Raw genomic sequence first — 21,025 nt, 5'->3', positions numbered from 1 at the left:
GTGAGGCATTCACTTTAACTCACTCTGGCTTATGGGATGAACATACAAATCTATTTTCTCATATGTTGCGGTAGGCTTACATGCTCAATCCTATTATACCTGGAAAGAGTGAATTAACTATTCTGACATGCTGACATCACCACATCCGTTCTGAATGCACCTTGTCACGTAGTCTAGAGTAGCCAGACGTTACCATCAGCATAAAGCCTGGTCAGTGTGCAGATAAATGTGTTCAGATAAATGTGTGCAGGAGGATTTTGAAATCCAGAAACCATCCAGGGTGGATTTATCTGAAGTATAGCAATATAAAAATGTAATTAAATAAAACTAATAAAATATAATATAATAAGAAAATATAAGAAGCATGATTTCTAAAAGATCATGTAACACCAGGACTGGAGTCATGGCTGCTGGAAAGTCAATTTAAAACAGTCATTTTAAATTGTAATGATATTGAACAATGTTACTGTATTTTCGATCAAATAAATGCAGCTTTGGCAAGCATTCCCAGACAGCAACATAGTGTCGGCCCAGATCCGGCACCGGCATGTGAATCCACAAGTACCAGATGTGGCTCGGATCTGGGCCGACACTATGTTGCTGTAAGGGTTCGAGTCTTCATTGATTCAAAACCTTTAAAAATCCCATACCAACCCCAAATTTTTTAATGGCATAGTGTGCATAAAAAAAATGCATAGTACAGTATATTTATAAAACAATTACCATTGCAATACAATACAACTATAAGCACACTGCAGCAGGAGTTAGATTTCAGAGAGTAAGGAGAGATGACTGACAGGATGATGGCAGAGGATTTGGTGTGGATTTTGGTGCAAATCCTGAGCATCATTGACAAAAAATGTATCTTGTGTGGTCAGTAAAGCCATTCCCTGTACACATATCATTTCCCTCTGATTTTAGGGATAAGTTATGGCGTAGGGTTAGGTTTTATGAGTAGTCATAGCATTGGGACAATGTATTTGAAAAAAGGGAATGTTGATCCAGGATCATGTATAACTTGGCAAAATCACGGCGACACTATACACAGAGTTCGAAAGTGAAAATAAAAAGCGAGCGCGCATTCAAAAGCGATTTCAATATCCCGCGGATGCACACAAATTATATATTTCTTAAAAGTGGCAGTGCTTATTACATCAGTTTGGTAGTTTCTAAACACCTTTATCAGATGTTTCCTGGCGAACTAATAAAAACCTGTGCGCTCTGAAAATGGCATAAAGCTAGCCAATCAGATTAGTGCTTGCCGAAATGAGAAAGTGCTTTCCATTTCAGTGAGCAATGTTCAGTGAAGGGACTGCGTGTGTTCCGCTGGTGTCCAGGCTGTCGGAGGCCGAGACCGCTTGCCCCATGTAGTTCACCGCTGACCTGGAATCAGGTGGGTCTTTTGCTATTAGGGGGCACAGAAAAGCCAACTGGCCAGAGAACAGAAGCAAAGACCTCACAGAGGGGTCAGGACCCCTGTTTTGTGATTGGACGCAGTGGAGCATGTAGACATGCTCCGGGCAGGAAGAGATTAGAGAGAGGACAGACCTATGCTACTAGTATCCAGAGGCGGACAGAGTACACAGCTTCATTACTTGAGTAAAAGTACAGATACCCCTTGCTAAATTTTACTCAAGTACAAGTTAAGTAGTCAGATGTCTACTTAAGTAAAAGTACTGAAGTACTTGTTTTAAAAGTACTTGAGTATCAAGAGTACATTTTCGAAATATTGCATTACTACTGCCACAGTGCTTACATGTATGTACAGAAACGTCCTACATGGAGTACTGAAATTTTTTTATGTTAATACTTTGGAGAATGTAAAAGGAATTGAAAGTAAAATCAAGTCATTTTCACCGTTTTACCATGTTGCTTTATTTAACATTAAATAAAGGCAATACAAGGCAATAGCACAATGGCAACGCTCTGACAAACCTCTGCTAGAGTTTTGGTGGATTTTTTGCATTTGAACCTGACTGTGTTAAACACACCGCATACTCAAGAACATCAAAGCAAATGCTCAGCTTACATTAATGTGTAATATCAGAAAATAATATTCAGCTAACAATTGTGTGTACATGTGAGTTTCTCTGTTTTTTCATCAATCAAATCAATAAACCTAAACCAGCAAAGAAGGCAATATAGCAATGTTCTGACACCTCTGAACCTGAACCTGAAAGGTGATTGCTGATAGGCTGTCCCAATCAGTGGCGCCTGCACAATCCAGTCACGTTTGAGAGGGAAACAACAAATTGAGGGTTTCCGAGATTTATTTTTATTTTTAGGAGAAGTAACGGGTACTCAGTACTCACGGTTATGGATAGAAATGTAGTGGAGTAAAGAGTACAATATTTGCCTCTCAAATGTACTTGAGTAAAGTCATGAGTACTCCCCAAAAATGATACTCGAGTAAAGTACAGATCCCTCAAAATTGTACTTAAGTACTGTACTCAAGTAAATTTACTCCGTTACTGTCCGGCTCTGCTAGTATCACTTTATCAAATGAAAAACAGATCTCCTTATATCTTTAGTCTGAATAAGTTGACAGCTGTTATTCACTCTCCTGCTCTCTCTCTTTCCCCTCTTAAAGGGATAGTTTAGAAAATGTCAGAAGGAGCATTTTAGGGTAGTCACCCTCATGTTGTTTCAAAGCCACGACTTAAGCCTAGAAATCTAGACGCACCCTAGCGGCAGCAAAATGTATTTTGCAGCCAGTGTCGTCTAGCAACTCTCCGTTGGCTTTTGTGCTGGAAAAACCAAACTCTAGTCAGGCCAATCACATTGTGTATAGAGTCGGTGGGCGGGTTTAACAATGACGGCAGAGTTGTGACGGTTCCCTGCTACTTGAAAACAAAGAATGGCTGCTGCTTTCGAATCGGCTTTGGCCGCGACTCTGGAGGACTTGGAGTTAAGGTTTTATTTGAGAAAAGAATAAAGAACGGCACTTAAGTCTTTTACATTCTTAAAAAAGGAAGATATGTTTGGAGTTTTTTCCGACCGGATACGGCAAAAGTTTAATATATCAACTATATTGTATATATTGGTTGGTTGGTCTGCTGGTTGGTTGTAGCGCTATCCTATTGCGTGCAGAGGGAATTTGAAAGACAACCGTTTATCCCGGACCTCGGATTGAGCCATGCCAATGGTGAGTTCCCAGACCTAACATCTTGATGTGGGTCTGGCTTGCCAGGCTAATTCGACTTACTTTCTTCAAAGGAACATAAAAGGTTAACTGCGAAAGAATGTTCTGTGCAATCTTTTTCATATAATAAAAGTGGGAGGGCATGAGTGCAGCTACAAAATGACAAAAAACTATAAATGTATCATTAAATTAGTCCATATAATTTGTGCACTATATCCAATACCTCGAGAAGCCATAGCCATATTTCCTTTCAAACCTCATTTGCTTATGCATCCATTCAAACATGGTGTATTTAGATGCCTCACGTCTGGTTTAAAGTTACTGATAAACATTAAAAGACAACATATTTAAATGGATAGGGTCACTATAATGGGCAAAAGTGGATGGAAGATTCTCAGAGAATAAAGTCTTTCTGTACAGTCTGTTCCCGACTGAACAGACGTGAAATATAGTGCAAACCACATTTGTGAAACTTTTTTCACTTTAATCATCCAGTTTGGCTAGTATATTTGGAACAACTTGAGGTTGAGTAAAACTTTCTTTTTTTTGGGTGTATTTTTTTCCAAAGCTATACTGGGTTATTTTTCAACCCAAACACTTGATTGAAACAGTTGGGTAAGGAAGCTGGGTTGATTTGACCCAATTTGGGTTGATCATTATTTATAATCAGAAATCAAACAATGCTGGGTTGACAAATTCGGATGTGAAAGAGAGCATGCACAACATGAACGTTAAAACACACATCCGTGTTCGAGGCGCTTATGACACAAATATGACTGGAAAATAGAAGAAATATAATTAAATCGAAGAAGAGAGAGAACTACCTGCAGTAAGGAGCATGTTCTTTTAAAACGGATGGGTTTTGTCAGAGAATGAGATTTAAACGGAGAGGTTAAACTACTGTCGATTCGCTAAAATCCAGTTTATTCCTGACTTTCAGTGTTTATTACAGGCTTTCAGTCTGTTTTTCTTATCGGTACTCAAAGCTTGGAATATTTCCATAGGCAGAAGAAAAACTAAATATCTGGTCAAATTTGGTCTTAAACGCAAGTTATTCAATACTTATTTAAGAATGTTCACTGAACTTTTAAAAAGCAAATGTATGTATCTGTATAAGCTGTACAGCTGATTGCCATTCTTGTCTGCACTTTTTTTTCTTATGTACACATTGTCTTTACTATTGACTATATTTTTGTCCATTTCTACACTCTAAAAAATACTGGGTTGTCTTAACCCAATTTTGGGTCAAATATGGACAAACCCAAAAGTTGGATTAAAAATGCATTATAAAAATGTAACCCAATGGCTGGGTTTGTCCATATTTGACCCAAAATTGGGTTAAAACAACCCAGCATTCTTTAGAGTGTAGGTGTTCTTGCTTAACCAATTTTCACCTTTTAATTACAGTAGCCTGTGTTATTACTGTAGTCATTCTGTGTGTGTTGAATATTTCGAACCCATTTGGGGTTCATTTTAGCCCAGCCGTAAAGTAAATTTGAACAAAAGACGATCAAAAGAAATGGCCCAGCATGTTGGGTGAAACGTTTAACCCAGCCCAGCTGGGTCAATACAACCCAAACTGAGTTTGTTCCTCTTTGAGCCAGCACTGGGTTGCCAAAAAGACCCAAATTTGGTTGTTAGTATAACCTAGCATGTTTTATGGTGTAACTAGGGTTGTTTTTATGTGCAGAGGACATTATGAAGAAGAGAAGAAGAGGTGGTAACTGATGAAATGGGAAGAGACAGAATATAGTTGGACTGGACCGGCCATCTGTCTACAGATGATAAGGCGCCTCTACGGGTTTGCCACCACAAGCCATTAAACTGAACACAGGCCTATCGAACACACGCACACTAATCCACTAGCTCATGACTTCCACCTCGCTCTACTCAGTGGATATTCTCACCCATATCTCTTCTGACAATCCATAATTACCTTATTGTTCTATTTTTATTCATGCCTCATATTGTATACAGTACTTGCACACTCACACACAACTTAGTTGATTGGTTATTCAAAATTGGAAAAAGTGTATATTTTCACTGCTGGTCAAAGTTTGGAATAACAGTGATTTTTATGCTCAACAAGGCTGCATTTATTTGATACATTTTTTTTATCAAAGTATAACAGTCACATTGTGAAATATTATTATTATTACCATTTAAAATAACGGTTGTTTTTATGATCAATGTTGAAAACAGAAAGGATGAATTAATTTAATCAAAAGTGCCAAAAAAAGAAACATTTATTACAAAAGATTGCTATTCCAAATCAATTTTCTTTGGTTTTGTATTTTGTATTACATGCATTCATTGGTTTCATGTTTGAGCTTTCCCGGTTACCACATAATTATCTGATGGTAGCCAATAGTTTTATTTTCCTAATGTCATATGTCTAAAATAATAAGTAATAAGTAAACTGAGTAATTTGTGTGATATGTGCGCCATGGGACCGCTGAACAGTGTTGTTAGATTGCAGTTGGCTTCGACCTCTTTCAATTAGGCTTAGTGCTTTTTAAAGACCCCAGTCAATCATTTCATCCCTTCAAACTCATCTTTGATCACCAAAATTACATACTTACGGCGCTTGCGCAGACTAAGTAAACAGATCACTTGGACGTGGTTGTGTAAAAGAGATAAAAACGATATAAATACTGTTCGTTTTATCACACAAACCGCTTGTTTCGTGTCTTAGGCCATCAATGTGCACTTACGATGGGGAATTGTTTAATTTGGACTTTTCTCTGCATGCTATTAGAGACATCTCTGCATGCTTTTGGAGACAGTACCTATATACCTGCATTATATGACTGACAGACAAGAACGGCTTGACCTAAAAATATCAAAATTGAAACTACTGCGGAGACAAAGACACCTACATCTTGGATGCACTTCAGGTAAGATAAAACATACCAAAATTTAATTTCAAAGTGAACTATCCCTTTAAGACCATTTCTAATAAATTTTTCAGTTATTTTGTTTATTACCAGACTCAATATTTGGCTCGTTCTTTCATAGCAGAGCACGTTCGCACATGCGCAGTCTTAAAAAACGGTGCCTTAAATCTCTTGACAAACTAAAAGACATAAATTACATTCGTATGTATTCTAAATAAATAACACGGGTTGTACTGAATGTCCGCTTGCTTATTTTGCTAAAGATAATGATTTATTCAGTCTACATCTCATGTAAATTAGAAACTATGCTTCTAACCACAGCTCGAGAGCTGTCGTTCCAACCACACAAGTTTGCGATGCTGTTTGCGAACGTTCGTTAGAAGAACGATGGTTTTGAGAAACACCAAATCGTTGAACTGCTGATAACGACGGAACTTGCGACCATAGTTGGCTAATGATGCTTTCGGGAAATGCACCCCTGATTGGTTACAAGTTTAAAACTTTGCAAACGGTCAATTGATAAAATTCAATTCAATTAGGCCAAATGAAACATTTGTATGTGACCAGTCACTAGAACATTTTGAGTTGGAAAGGTCTGAAATTTGTGTGACTTTCTTTATTTCCATGGGTAATGCAAATAAAACAGGAAAACAGGAAAATGCAGACTCAAATTGACCCACTTTACAAGACAATACCACGCACACACACAAACACACAACAATCCAACTTGAAAAAGAGTGGGAGGGAAAAACAATTTTTTTTGTTAGAGAAAATTGTTGGCATGGGGGATCTTTTGGCCCTCAGATTGGTCGATTGTTTCAACCCTCTGAGCGTGCTCAGTAATTATCTTCTCTAACTGACTCACAGCACCATGGTCACCCCAAACCCCACAATGCCACATCGCCGTCACGACACCCAGCAGGAAAAGCACCTCCTATTGGCACAAGCATGCGAACTGACTTGCTTGGCATGCCAGGCTTTTGCCCTTTAAATCTGCCCACATATATTATAGCACGTTTTGCGTTTAGCAGTGCAATATTAATGAAGGCTATTTCTGAACCTTGAAATGGCCGTTTGGAAATGCGAATGCAGACGCAAACTTAATGTAAAAGAAAAGCAAGCCGTTGAAGAAAGAGATTCCATTAGAGTAAACCAATAGAGGATCTTGAGATGTGTAGTTAAAAGCTCTCGAATAGCACAACAGAAATCATAGCCTGCTCCCCTGTCTAGATAACCGGATTACCCTCTCTGTGCTCTCACAAACACTGTCTGTCTCCACACTCCCAGAGACTGGCACACACACACACAGATACACATTTGATCTAACAAAAATACACAAGGGTTTATGAGCAAGTGGATTTTTTTCCCTTTCTGAGTGGTGACCCTCGATCGGGGCTCTGTTATCTGTCTCTAATCAGCGCCGAATGGCAGAAACGACTATTATAATTTTGGCAGCGGTGTTTGCTCTACCTGACATGATGATGATGTGGATGGTTGCCAGAGTGTGTTAATACGATTTCTAAGATGTTCTCACTCTCATTCTCTCCCAAGGCGTCTAAAACTGAAGCATGGCCAAGTGCCTTCCACGTCACAATTAAGACTCAAAAGGAACCCCTAGGCGTCACTGTATCGATGAACATGGTATTCCGTTGATTTAATTTGTTTGCCTTATGCGTCAGATCAGGACGCATTTAATTCTTTGCATTTGCATATTATAAATATTTATATTTTGGAGCAACTAACCCCACTCCCACCCTAAACCCACCCACTTCTCAACAAAATAAAACATGTAACAGGCAAATAAAAGTACAGTCACGGGTAAAAATTTACTTACCAAAAATAGTGAAAAAGTATTACAAATAAATCCTGTTGCATTTTAAGTCTTCTGAAACCACATTATATCTTTATGTGAAGAACAGAGTGGATCTTAATGTTTAAAGAAACACTCCACTTTTTTTGGAAATATGCTCATTTTCCAACTCCCCTAGAGTTAAACAGTTTTACTGTTTTCGAATCTATTCAGTCGATCTCCGGGTCTGGCGGTAGCACTTTTAGCATAGCTTAGCATAGATAATTGAATCTGATTAGACCGTTAGCATCGCTCTCAATGACCAAAGAGTTTCGATATTTTTCCTATTTAAAAATGGACTCTTCTGTAGTTACATCGTGTACTAAGACCGACGGAAAATGAAAAGTTGCGATTTTCTAGGCTGATATGACTAGGAACTATACTCTCATTCCTGCGTAATAATCAAGGAACTGCTGCCGTACCAGCAGCGTAATGATATTACACAGCGCCTGAAAATAGTCCCCAGCTAGAAAACTTCCAACGTGACCGGGACTAAGTTTGTAATATCATTACGCTGCTGGTACAGCAGTGCAAATCCCATAGACTTACATTGACTGAATGTTCATGAATTTGATTCTCAACTGGTTTGGCTCTACGGCTGTCACTTGCATCACGGTAGCGACTGCCTATAGTGCCGAGTTTTGCCATGGCATGCACCACTCACATTTTCTTCAGAAAATAGTGGTAACGCTTTAGATTACAGCCCGGAAAGTACTGCGTAATTACAATGAAATTACAGTGTAACTTTCGGTAATTACAGTGTACCTATAAAGTACTTATGTGTAAGTATAGGGGAACAATATGTAAAGTCTTGGGAATAAAGGGGTAACAACCAGGAAAATACTGCGTAATTAAAACTAAATTACAGTGTAACTTTCGGTAATTACAGTGTACCTATAAAGTACGTACGTGTAAGTATATAGGGGAACAATGTAAAGTTTTGGAAGAAAGGGGTAACAACCAGGAAAAAAAAAAAATATTTAGGCAAACTATTTATACTGTAAGTATTTTAGAACTACGGGGTACTTATACTATAATACAATCTTACTTTTGGGAGCAATTTAGCGAGTAGGCTACATACACCTTTTTGTAATAATAGTGTATACAAATACAAGGCTTTTTTCAAATTACGGGGTAGCCTATATATCAATGCATTTACAAAGTAGGCTAATTTGTTTTTATTGCAAAGGTGCACTGATTAAGTTGTTTCAAGGCAAGTAAAACTACAACTTTTTTTTTTTTTAAATGCTGGGGAAATATACTCTTGTTTCTTGTAGTTACAGGGTAAGTATGACATTGCGGGCCGTAAATTAAAGTGGTGCTTCTTACCCTCTTGTTTCTTGTAGTTACAGGGTAAGTATGACATTGCGGGCCGTAAATTAAAGTGGTGCTTCTTACCCTCTTGTTTCATGTAGTTACAGGGTAAGTATGACATTGCGGGCCGTAAATTAAAGTGGTGCTTCTTACCCTCTTGTTTCATGTAGTTACAGGGTAAGTACAATAAAAACACATGTAAACACACAATCTGATATCACTTGGAAAACTTTATTTGAAAAACAACTTATTTCAAAAAAGATTTACAACATATTACACTTATTATTCTTTATTCCTTTTTTAAAATCAACTTTTCATTTCAAATACTAAAGTCCTTACAGAAAGTATACATTTTTGCATGGCTTCCTACTTCCTCCTCCTCCTCTTGTTCCTCTTCTTCTTTTTCTATCATTCCACTGATTAGCCTAATCTTAAGAATGAGTCTTTTGCTATTCTGTATTATGTATTAAAAGAAAATACAGTACACCCAGAAATGTTCTCGTAATTTACTCATCTTTTCGCTACCGACCAACTGTCACCAGCGTCCAGCGAGTGCATGAGAGTCGGCTTGGCTTCGTGTTTGGTGAAGCTTCACGCGTTCATTACGTTCTCGCGGGAGTTAGATGTGAAACTCGCGCGAGAACTGCCATCTCTGTTCTTCTGTATTGTTTGTTTTTCATTATTATTATGTGTTATTGTTTGTATTTTGTTGTGAGCATTAATAAAAAAATAAAAAATAGACATTCGGTTTCTCGGCGCGCTTACGTCACGCGTGTCAAGCGTGAACTCAACCCTCTCATGCACGCGCAAGTGACAGTTGGTCGGAACGGAAGCGATAGTCTTTAAAATGTTTAAATATTTGGTATTTTTCTTACAAACACTTATCGTCTCACTTCAGAAGACATTGATTCATCCATTGGGGTCGTATGGATTACTTTAGTTATTGCTGTATGTGCTGTTTGATGTCAACTTTTAGGAACACATGGGCTTGCATTAGGCTATGCATTCACAGAGATTATATATTTTTCTAAAAAAAAATGTTGTGTTAATCTGAAGAAGGAAATTCATATACATCTCGGATGACATGAGGGTAAAAGATGAGTAAATGGTGAGGACATTTCTGTACTGTATTTTCTTTTAACACATAATACAGAATAGCAAGAGACATGGGATTCCTTCTTAAGATTTATCAGTGGAAAGAAAGAAGAAGAGGAACAAGAGGAGGAGGAAACCAAGCAAGAGAAAGTGTTGTAAATCCGTTTTAAAATAAGTTGTTTTTCAAATAAAGTTTTCCAAGTGATATCAGATTGTGTGTTTACATGTGTTTTTATTGTACTTACCCTGTAACTACATGAAACAAGAGGGTAAGAAGCACCACTTTAATTTACGGCCCGCAATGTCATACTTACCCTGTAACTACATTAAACAAGAGTATATATTTCCTCAGCATTTAAAAAAAAAAAAAAGTTGCAATAGTTTTACTTGCCTTGAAACAACTTAATCAGTGCACCTTTGCAATAAAAACAAATTAGCCTACTTTATAAATGCACTGATATATAGGCTACCCCGTAATTTGAAAAAAGCCTTGTATTTGTATACACTATTATTACAAAAAGGTGTATGTAGCCTACTCGCTAAATTGCTCCCAAAAGTAAGATTGTATTATAGTATAAGTACCCCGTAGTTCTAAAATACTTAATAATTTGCCTAAATAATTTTTTTTTTTTCCTGGTTGTTACCCCTTTATTCCAAAACTTTAAATTGTTTCCCTATATACTTACACGTATGTACTTTATAGGTACACTGTAATTACCGAAAGTTACACTGTAATTTAGTTTTAATTACGCAGTATTTTCCTGGTTGTTACCCCTTTATTCCCAAGACTTTACATATTGTTCCCCTATACTTACACATAAGTACTTTATAGGTACACTGTAATTACCGAAAGTTACACTGTAATTTCATTGTAATTACGGAGTACTTTCCGGGCTGTAATCTAAAGCGTTACCAAAATAGTTCTATATCTACTATTTCCTTCTTCCTCCCCGTTTTACTGGACGGCCACAATAGCGAGACAATTGAGTCCTGCTGAGATACTGCACAGTGTCCAGCAGGCGTTTGAGAACAGTCTGGATACTATAGTTTGGAGTGATGACAGCAGAGAAAAGCACATGTTCTCCTGGAATACAGTTATCTGGCTGCCAATACTTCCAACACAAAGAAACGTAATAATCTTTATCTTCATAGAACCGACAGTAACAATTGGACCCCAAAATTTGATTTTCTCCTTTTCCGACTTCTCTTTCTTATTTTCCCATTTCTGTTTGACCTTTATTTTGCTCTCAATTATATCCAGATTTTTCGCTGTGTTGCACTTCCCTTCGTTCAATCTCTCATTGATTCACTGAGCATCATCTGAACCCGTCTCTCACACACACACCCCAATATAAAAATGTCTGAAGCCAGAGGGGGAAATGCATTGCTGAGGGGTCCATAGCTCAGGAGACTGAATTAAATTACATTACATTAAGGTACATTTTAGTAACATTGTATTAGATGTTTGTCCTAAAATTGCAAATGAGAGGTTTGACATACAATAACAATACAGAGCATTTATGTATATAGCATAACTTGACTCATCTATTTCTCCTTTCACTCAAAAAAAAACAAAAAAACATTAGATAATAGAAGTAAACAGCAAGTAAACCGACATTAACTCATTGCTGTCCAGGAGAAACATGCATACATAAGTGGGGCTGTAAACGATTAATCGCGATTAATCGAATCCAAAATAAAAGTTTGTGTTTACATAATATATGTGTGTGTATTGTGTATAATTATTTTGTATATATATATATATATAAATACACACACATGCATGCATATATTTAAGAAAAATGTGTTATTTATATATAAAATAGTTCTATTTATATATAATATAAGGTAATACACATATATATGCAGTATATAAATGCAAATATTTCTTAAATATATGCATGCATGTGTGTGTATTAATATATATACAAAATAATTATACACAATACACACACATATATTATGTAAACAAACTTTTATTTTGGATTCACAGCCCTACTCATAAGTATCAAAAACCATAACTGAGATATCTTCAAAACACTGGTTTTTGATACTTATGTTCTTAGGACTCATATGATGATGCGCATAGAACAACTCAAGTTTACCTGCAACATGAATGAAAAACATTAATAGAACATGTTGGAATAGAACAAAATAGCATATGAATGCAATATTTCCACCTGATATTTCTTTAAGCCTAAAAGCATGATTAAGAAAAAGCAAAAATGAAGAATGTGTATTTGTGTCATTGCCAGAGGAGTCAGTTAGGTCAGTGTAAAGCTACAACGCTAATCCTGTTAGCACTGGAGTTAGCATTAGCGCTGAGACCTGTTCATGAGGATTACAGTAGCAAGGGCAGATCAACAAAACAAAAAAACAAATCCATGACGAGTCTGCTGATCTTTGTTGATACCGATGCCAGTACATGAGCTCATGTTGCTAAAGTAAGCATGCTTCGGTCTGAATAAGTGTGGTAATGGCCACTAGAGCACTGACATACTTTGGCCTACTTTGTGTGCAGAAAATAAATGGATATCTGTTGGTTCTGATGTGAACTGAACTAGCACAGAAAACAAAGGAAATAAAATAAGAAATAATGATTTTTCCTTCCATTCTTATTTATGGATATCAGTAGCCTGTGCCAGATTATTAAAAGTGCTCTAAATAAATCATTAGACAGACAAAAAATACATCTCGGAGAACAGCGTATCAGTTTCCGACGGCTCTTGTTGATTCAACCTTTTGTGAGATGCCATTTCGACCACTTTACTCACTCTCTCGTTCTCCCTGTGATAGATGGCAATATTGTTCGGTGTATGTTTTAAATATTTCATATGATTACATTCTTGTCATATTTTCATAATATGCTTGAGCCACGTGTAAAAAAAAAAAAAAAGACATTTCATCTCACATTCATTCATTATTTTTACTCGCATTATTGCTTTTGACCCAGAAAAATATTATAACCTTTTAAAATCTCTTTTCTGCACTTTAATCAACTTGTGTTTTGGAGATTTTGAGTGAATGTTAAGGCTGCATTTATTTGATCAAAAATTCAGTAAAAACAGTAATATTGTGAAATATTAGTTCCATTTAACATAACTATTTTAATATATTTTAAAATGTAATTATTGCACAGCTGAATTTTGTGTCACATGATCCTTCAGAAATCATTTTAATCATCAGACCTTCATCAGGCAACATTATTATCAATGTTAAAAACAGTTGTGCTGCTTCATATATTTGTGGGAATTTTTTTTATGATTCTTTACTAAATAGAATGACAGTGTAACATTTATTCAATGTTAAATTGTAACATTATAAATGTCTTCACTGTCACTTTTTGTTTTGTTCATTAATTTCTTTCAAAAACTCTTACTGAACCTCTGGTCTGATTTCTTTGCTATCTCACTCAAATGACATTCATACAGTTCTAAGCCTCCAAATACTTTCTGGGACCAAAGTAAATACAGACAATAAGCATTTTATGAACAGTGCAAGCGAGTGTATGCAGAAATACAGCACATGGCTGGTCAAAGAGCTGCAATGCTTCTGAAAACAATGCAAAGCTTTTGTTCTGAAAGCCATTATGTACCGCAAACAAACACATAATTGTATCAGCATTGAACATACAGGTCTGTCAAAAACTTCACTCCAGGAATCCCGGTTGAGTGATTTCAATATTCCACAGCAATGCCAGCGCAACATTTCAATTACATTACATACATGCAGACCTACTCACAAAACACACACACTTTTGCTTTCACATTCTCACTGCCCCATAAAATCCCTAAATAAAACACAGAGACCATAAATAAACTCAAACAACACACAAATGCACACACACACACACACACACACACACACACACACACACACACACACACACACACACACACACACACACACACACACACACACACACACACACACACACACACACAGCACCAGGTAATGAGCAGAACCAGACTGTCACTTACGAATTCGTCAAGCCAAACTCTCTCTCTCCCTCTCTCTCTCTCTCTCTCTCTCTTCAGTTCACTGGGACGAATGGGTATATTTTTCGCCAAGTCCTCCAGGATCATTTGCTTTCTTCTTCTCCTCCCTTTTCAGTTTCTCCATCATTGTTTTTAGACTGAAGCGCCGGTTGTGCTCTTAGTGCAGCATGTTTGTGTGCAGCATATTTTGTGTTACCTATGTCTCACGGCGGTACTGTTAACATAATTAATGTGTTTTTTAATTGTTATGTATGCAAATCATCTGTTTTTCTTGTCATTGCGGCATGTGTTGTGCTTCGGTTACGATACGTCTGTGTGTGTGTGTGTGTGTGTGTGTGTGTGTGTGTGTGTGTAATGTAGCTCTAATCCCTTTGAGGAGGTGAGAGAGCGGGTGCTTAGCAGCCGGGACTCCAAAGGGAATAAAAGACACATTTTTCAGTTCAACACACACAGTGCAAATGATGCTGACACATACTTCATCTTACAGTTTTTTTCGATTGCTAAACGACAGTGAGCACAACTGGAGCTACATGTGCAAAACTCTAACTACAGTCTGCACAGCAGCAGTTCATGTGGACCAAACTCTAGTTCGTTTTTCATTGCTTGAACACAGTTTTCAAAACTCTACACACTTATCCCATGACTTTAACTACAACCTGCACAACACTGTGGATTTACAGCACTTTGTTCAAATGCTAACACACTGGTGTCAAAACTGTGAACCACACATTCAAAACAGAATAGATTTCAGCCTTATTGTGTCTTTCAAACACTGCTGATGGCAACTTCAGCTGAAACAGGTGAGATTTACATCCTTACAGTAAATGAGAACATTACGGAATATATTTTGTATTGCAATTATAGGATATTTACAGAGATATATATTACAGTAAGTTTGACTGTAAAATATATTTTTATTACAGTATATACAGTAATATACAACAGGACCCCAAGGCTGGCCCCAACAGGAGGAAGAGGAAAAATATTTTCAGATGCGCAGGAAAATGCTATTGTTGACATGGTTGTTGTCAACAATGCAATAAAACTGCAGGAGATTCAAGATAGAGTGCTGGCTGAATGATATATTTGAAAAATTTGATTCTGTCAGCACAACAACTATTGCTCGAGTCCTACAGAAACACCAAGTTACAATGTAACAGTTATACACTGTACCGTTCGAGAGAATCAGTGAACGAATAAAAGAGCAAAGATACCAATATGTCCAGGTAAGACGTCTGAGGTTACATACACAGCAGAACAGGGGAGCCAGTAAGAAACCCCCAAGTTTTTATCATAGTTTGCGATAACGTTGCTTTTCACCAATCTGCAGCTGTCACAGACTGGTTTGCAGCACATCGCAGATTTATGGTTTTGTACCTGCCTGCATATTCACCCTTCCTCAACCCAATAGAGGAGTTTTTCTCTGCCTGGAGGTAGAAAGTGTTTGGTCACCACCCACATGACCAAATGTCTCTTTTGGAAGCCATGCGTGCCGGATGTGAGGACACGAGTCCAGAGGACTGCAGGGATGGATAAGGCACTCCAGAAGGTTCTTCCGCAGGTGCATGGCAAGAGAGAACATTAGATGTGATGTTGATGAAAACCTGTAGCCTGATGCTAGAGAGAGGCAGAATTAGCCCCTCAATTATTTGTTCGAATTACAGTATGTACTTTTAGTTTCTACCTTTTTTTTTCTCATTACTGTAATTCCGTAAATTACTACAGACTATTGAAGCAAACTGCTCATTTTCATTTACCTTAAAGAATTGTTATGTAAAAATTTAAATAAAATCATGTGAAAGAATGTCACTCTTTTCTTTGAAGAAAATATTACTTTGCATGAAGTCACTGAAATTGTTCAAACTGTAAAGATGAAAAGTTTGTATTTTCTGTATTGGTGTTTGATGCTAGTGTTTTTACTCTCAGTGTGTTCTGAGTGACAGTGTGTGTTATCTCAGTGAGGGTTGTGCATAGTGTTTGGCTGCACTGAGCCTGTTTTGAGCCATGTGTTAAGAGTTGTGTTGCTTGGAGTGAGTTTTGCAGATGATATGAACTGTTTAGCTCAGGTGACTGTTGGTAGTGCAGACTGTAGTTAGAGTTTTGCACATGTAGCTCCAGTTGTGCTCACTGTCGTTTAGCAATCGAAAAAAACTGTAATGCCATCCTATTATGCAATAAACAAAAACTACATATTTAACCTCATCCTAAACACTCACTTTACACACAGAAGAGCACGCACACACACATACTTGTATAAGTGGATTAGAGTGTCAAACTAGGACAACGTTCGAAGCTCTGAGCTATAAATGTCATTGACACTGCCATCATTATGAGCCGGCAAATCAGGCCCAAGACCGGACGCACCATCAATATGCTGGACAGCTGACACACACCAGTACAAGCACATCTTGACCCACTTAAACTGGCTCAGCCATGATTTCTGATTTGTAAAAAGTTGTAGGTTTCCTGATTGTGAATCTCAGAGTGAGAAACCCCACAATGATATCACCAGCGACCAAAGCGGAGCTTAAGCAAGTCAAAGATTAGAGAGTGAGGACATGTGATCACTGCATGACTGCGTTCATTTGTGATGGACTTCATGTTCTGTTTGGCATCTGAGTACATGTCCACAAAAAAGGGTATGCAAGCTCTCGGCCTGGGATCTGATCAATAGCTTCCTCTCTGTTAGAATGAATTGTCAAATATACAACGAGACAAACAAACCACCTGTTGTTCTCCTTTTTCTTGCACTCCCTCAGCCTCTCTGTGACTTGGGAGCTCCCTCAGCCATCCATTTTATTTCACCTCAGAGGTAGTCTGAATGCCAAGCAGTAACAATTCTCACTTTAAAGTTCAGATACAAACACCAAAAACCCTATATACTTTCTTAAAGGGGTGGTAAAGTATGATTTCACTTTTCTAACTTTAGTTAGTGTGTAATGTTGCTGTTTGATCATAAACAACATCTGCAAAGTTACAATGCTCAAAGTTCAAAGCAAAGGGAGATATTTGCTTTTAAAGAAAAGGACTACAACAAACGGCTGGTTGGAACTACACGACATTCCTCCGGGGTTAGTGACATCACCAACCCTAAGATTTACATAAGCCCCGCCCCCGGGAACACAGTCCATGTTGAGAAGAGGAAGAGTTGTTGTAGTCGAGTACATTAGTGAGTCAGCTCAAACTTTAGCATCCATCTTTTCACATGCAATAGAAAGTCACTCTGTGTGCATCTCACAACAGTTCCTATACGAGCGATTTATAGATTATCATGACAGAATATGCTAATTGAAGATAGTTAACTCCACATCAGCAACATAAATTCATCAACTAACCGTTCAGAGACGTCCTGTTGCTTCTACATGTTGTCACTTCTTCTTGAGTCTCTCCATCTTTGTCTGACTCAGTTTAAACATTAAAGACAGAACAGTTTCTGTCATTTTAGTGTGTCTGCATGAGGTAATAGCAGCTGCTAACACACACCAGCTCTTGAAACCCCGCCTTCTGCAGCAGCTCATTTGCATTTAAAGGGCCAGACACAAAACGGTGCGTTTTTGCAAACCCTCAAAAAGTGACAACTTTAACATGCTATATAAAAATATCTGTGGGGGTATTTTGTGCTAAAACTTCACACACACACACACACACACACTCTGGGGACATCAGAGACTTGTTTTACATCTTGTGAAAATGGCATTTTACAACCCCTTTAAAGGGCCAGATTCACGCAAAAATAAAAGTTTTGTCATCATTTACTCAGTTTATGTTTTTGCGAGATTTTCTTCCATGGAAACCAAAAGGTACGGAGCACCGCACATGACATAAAAAAGTAATCCGTGCGCACAATCGATTAATTTGTTCCCTCGATTTATAAATTGTGCGCACGATTTAGCCTACTATTTTTTTCCTGCACGTCATGTGCGGGGCGCCATAAAAAAAGAGATAATTCGATGAATATCCGGCTGGTTGAATTCAATGCAATGGCCGTACATTGTGCATCTTAACACTTAATAAAACAACAAGAGTATCAGCAACAAAACAATTTTGTTGAAAAAAAAATCATTTCCCAAGTGCTCTGATGACAAACAATCCAAAATTAAATGAGTAAAATCGTAATGGCTCCTTCACACTCCAGTCCAGATGCTAGACTGCTAATGTCATTTGAACGCTAGTTGGAAAGTCAACATAAAACGACGAAAGTTCGATTCAGTTGAATTCTGTGAACCGGCTTAAAAGAACGATTTGTTCAACACTAGAATGTCACTAACTTTCTGCAACCTACTAGAATAGAGAACTGAACAGCACACATAAATGCATATCCCTCTAATATGACTCCGATACTTCAAAAAACACGGCAGCCAGCAGCCAATATTCAGCGGCCTATAGTTACCTATAGTGGTGAATAAACTAGAAGTATTGCACAGTTATGTACAATAGCTTACTTATTCATTGTGAAATAAATTGGTTGTTTTATGTAGTTGTAGTTTTTTTATGGATCTTGACGTGGGTCATCAAGAAACTGCCATTAAAACGCTTTACACAGTGAATATTATGCAAAATCCACGGATTGGCATTTCCAATTGACTTTAAACACATACATTGTTCATGTACACACATCCATACACAGTAATGTGTGACTACACACTAGTAAATGCACAAACAAGCTTGACATTTGTGGGTTTAAGGTTAATATTGTTTATGAAGAGGTTTTGCAGCTCTGATCAATAAAAATCTTTGTGAAAAGGTTCAGGGAAATGAAGAATGGGCAAGGCAGAAATAGAGAGAAACACTGGGAATGAGAAGAAAAAGAGAAAACACGTCTTGACATTAATTGAAAACATTTATTATTTCGCCTCAGCACCTGCCAAAGTTTGTTCACCCATCAGACGCACATTCACGCACAAGCCACTGAGAGAGGACCAAACAAACCATATAACCTATATTAAAATACAATAATTAAACCAGACCACCATTGCACATCACACAGTGGCAGACAGTGATGTCTTATTTAAGCTGGTTATCAGCCAGATACAAAGGGCTAAAGGGATCTTATAACCGAGGACAAACAAAAAGACCTATCCCTCCGCTAATGGCACCGTTCAGGTGTGAAATGAATCACCTGACCTTTCCAACACACACTCACAAACACAAACACACACCTCTCTTTTAGTGGGAATCAAGCTGTCTTTCAATCTCCGCACAGCTGAATTTCTCCTGAAGGAAAACCAATCCCTATGGGAGCCCATTCATTTATCAGTTTAGTTTCTCTTTCTGTCAATTTATCTGCTTTTCATCCCAACATAGCCTCTTCTTTACAGCTGGAGAAAAAAAAAAGAGTCAGTCCTTAGTGTATTTTATCTCTCACAAGCAGACACTGGCTATTTGATCCATTTCATCCTGAAATCCTCAAGCTTTTCAAAGATACATCGATCCCTGAACTCAAAACTCAAGGAAGACGAGGTATAAAACGGAGGAATAAACAGAAATGAGAAGAAAATCAGAATAGTTTTCAGAGCCACCAAAGGCACTGCAAAAAATAATAATTCAGTGTAACAGTCGGGATCCAGAAGTAAAAATGTACCCATAGGGGAATGTATTTTTAACAATAACTTAAAAACCATTAAAGGGTTAGCTCACCCAAAAATGAATATTCTGCCATTAATTACTCACCCTCGTGTCTTTCCAAACCCAGAAGGCTTTTGTTCATTTTCAGAACAGAAATGAAGATCTTAATGAAATCTGAGAGCTTTCTGTCCCTCCATTGACAGCCTATGCAACTACCACTGTCAAGCCCCAGAAAGGCAGCAAAGACATCATTAAAGTAATCCACTCCAGTGGTTTAACCTCAATTTTATGAGGCGACAAAAAAACAAACATAATTTATCACTTTATTATTTACAAAATATTAATCTCCAACAAGAGAGCACCACGACACATGCGTGTTGTGTTGATGCGAGAGCGGACGTTCTTGCGTGAATGTGCGTTGGAGATTAATATATTACAACAACAGATTTTTCATTTTTGGTTGAACTATACCCTTTAAAGACAGAGCTTCTGTGAGTTATGAAGTTATTTATCGATGGAATATACTTCAGCCTGCATTATTGAAAAATATATTGACAATATATCTTCGAAACAATCTTGTTTAACAGTTAAATTACATGTGCAAAACTATATTACCCATGATTCATTGCAATGAAATCTCCAGTCAGAGAATCGAAACAAGCAAATCAAATGCTAATATAGCCTACTAGCCGAGACTCTTCTTTGTGTGTACAGATGTGACGTAATGACGCGAAGTCATGCTCGAATCCACCAGTACCACTGGAATTAAAAACATTATTACAAGCTTAACGTTTTGAATCGAGCTACGGCAGCAGATAGTTTTGAACACTGGCTGGTTATGTACTTGCTCAAAAATTTATTTTGGATAATTTTTAACCCAAAAAAGTTACGGACTGCAGCTTTAATCAACGCAGCTGAAAAAGTGTCACGCCGGTTTCACACTGCATGCGCTAGAAGAGCGTCAGCAGCGCATGAGCAGTGCGTACAGTGAGCGGAAGCAGGACACGCGCGTTTTGCTTCCACACTGGCAGCGTTTGACACGCGAAACTGAACCGCGGCGTTGTGTAGCTACAGACAGAGTAACCTACTCTATAATGGGTAATTTAATAAATTTGTTGTTTCTTGGAGAAAGGTTTTCTTCATTTAAACTTGTCAAAAAAACTTA

The 21,025-nt window shown here is 37.6% G+C and overlaps 1 protein-coding gene across 3 annotated transcripts in view; it reads right to left on the bottom strand.

Annotated features, from left to right (window-relative positions):
• Positions 1–14,634, bottom strand: part of sphkap (SPHK1 interactor, AKAP domain containing) — a 144,062-nt gene extending 129,428 nt beyond the window's left edge. For 2 of the 3 annotated variants that reach the window (XM_079620142.1, XM_079620144.1), the window contains exon 1: positions 14,278–14,316. The gene's annotated coding sequence lies outside the window, so the exon portion shown is untranslated. Of the gene's footprint in view, positions 1–14,277 lie in introns of all 3 variants that reach the window. The other variant, XM_079620140.1, reaches the window with a different exon arrangement.
• Positions 14,635–21,025: the final 6,391 nt, after the last annotated feature.

Source organism: Phoxinus phoxinus, assembly GCF_949152265.1.
Source record: "Phoxinus phoxinus genome assembly, chromosome: 8".
NCBI lineage: Eukaryota > Metazoa > Chordata > Actinopteri > Cypriniformes > Leuciscidae > Phoxinus > Phoxinus phoxinus.
The sequence above is the reverse complement of the archived record's forward strand: the minus strand, read 5'-3'. Positions and strand labels throughout refer to the sequence as shown.